The sequence below is a fragment of the Marmota marmota genome, unplaced genomic scaffold (assembly GCF_001458135.2).
Source record: "Marmota marmota marmota unplaced genomic scaffold, marMar, whole genome shotgun sequence".
Lineage (NCBI taxonomy): Eukaryota > Metazoa > Chordata > Mammalia > Rodentia > Sciuridae > Marmota > Marmota marmota.
This window is the reverse complement of record NW_026000026.1, coordinates 71386499-71388657: the sequence shown is the minus strand read 5'-3', so window position 1 is coordinate 71388657 and position 2159 is coordinate 71386499.

Sequence of the window (2159 nt, the reverse complement as noted above, 5' to 3'; positions counted from 1 at the left end):
GAGCGCGCCTTCCCCGCCGTTGGCGTGTCAACATCCCGGGCCCAGGCCTTGGGGCGCGTCTGAGGAGGGTGCTGTCTGGAGCCACTTCGCTCGCACTTCCTCCGCCCACAGCCCAGAGAGACCTGGGAGAACTTAGATCTTTGGGTTTCTGAAGGCCGAGGCCAGGCTCAGGCGGGAATAGAACCCCAAAGGGCCTGCGCCAGCTCCAGCTTAAGGCCCACGGCGTCGCTGCGGTTGCAGCCTTCCCTCATCACACGCTCCCCTTCGCCCCGTCCCTCTGGCGGCAATAGGCCTTTCATCTCTCGGGAGGGTCTCACCTTGGCCTTCAGACACCCGCAGAGAGGGGCTGGAAGGGCAGAATTAGCATAAAGAAGAAAGAGGCTAGACCGAGTTCAGGCTTTAGCCTCAAGAATCCTCGACAGGAAGTGTGGGGTTGCTGCCCAGCCTCCCACGCCGTTTAGGTGAATCTGGGCCCCTTTGAGGGAATGTGACTAAGGACAAAACTGATAAATATTATTTATGCGTCCTTGGGCTGATAGGTAGAGAGCAAAAGGGCTGAGTTAATTTTCATAAATTGCTACGCAAGGGCAAAATGCTGAATTTAAAAATGTCCTTTAAGACAGATTTATTGAAATCTTACAAAGTTTGACAATCCTTTCCTTTTATGTATGATTATCCTTTCCTTTTATGCTGTCATATTTCACTTTTGCAGTACTACGTATATAGAAGTAACGTTAATCAGTTAACAATTCCTCAAAAACTGACTTCATCAGGGCTGGGGTTGTGGCTCAGCGGTAGAACTCTGTCTTGCACATGCAGTGAGGCGCTGGGTTCAATCCTCACCCCCACATAAAAACAAATAAATAAAGGTATTGTGTCCAGCTACAACTAAAAAAAAAGTATATTTAAAAACTGCCTTCATCATCTTTGTAGTTATTTAAATCTCCAAGAACTCAACCCATAATTTTCAAAAATTAAGACTCTGCCCTAACTTAAATAATTGACTATATTTTAAGTTACATTATAAATACACAACAAAACGCCCTTTTCTTAGGCAACAGTAGAATTTTTATTTTTAATTAGTGCATTAGAGTTAGTGGGGTTCATTTTGACATATCCATAAATAAATTTAACATTTCAATCCTCAATAATTGATTCTTTCCCTTTCCTCAATAATAGACTTTTAAACTCACTAAACTTCCAAGAAGTTCATCTAGTGAATCCTGAGAGGGAAGTAGGACTGAGGTGTGATTAATCCCATTTTATAGATGAGAAAACTGACTTACCAAAATGTAAGTTGTCCAGAGTTTTGAGAAGTGTTTCATAGGTGAAGGGGAAAGCCCAGATCTTTTGCCTACGTTGTCAACTGAACCACAAATTCTTCAATTGGGATTTCTTCCAGGTTTCTACTGATGCTCCCTTTTATATATTGTGGGTAGTGCTTAACTGCTGAGAATCGTAGAGAGCTCTAAAAGTTTTGAGTTTGAAATTTTCTGCCTTAGAAAATCACAATAATAAAATACCCATCCCTAGTAAGAGGTGAAAAAAGGAGACTGGTTTAAGAGTGATGGGTCATTTCCTTTGAATTGCTTCATTATTCACCTCATCTTTAGGTGGCAGCACTACTGTATAAATATCTTTAAAACTACATTCTTCTGCAACTTGATATCCTAAGAATATTTTGTCCTCAATGCTTCCAATTGCAGAGATTCAAAGCTGATGAAAATATGAAATCAGAGCTGAGAATTACAACAAGTTCTAGAGGAGCAAAACCACAAAAGCTATGGAGCCTCTGAGGGGAAAAAAAAAATTTAACTGTGTAAGAAGTAGCATCTTTAAATCTGGTCTCTTATTGAAAACAACACAATACAACTTTCTAGAGTAAACCATGGTTTCTCAATGCCTCATATTTATCAAACATAAGTTTAAAGTTGCTAGTTGTATAGTTGCCAGTTCTCTAACTACAATTTTAAAATTCAGGTGCAGTTTTTCCTCATTAAACACCATTGAGCTTATAAAGATTCCAAATAAGACTCATTGACCTGTTGAAGAAAACTCAGCATCTTTCCTATATTGTTCATATACAATGCAAACTGCCCTCACTCAAATTTAGAAAAGTGAGAAGACTGAACCAGATGTAAAATGGTAGCAATATCTAG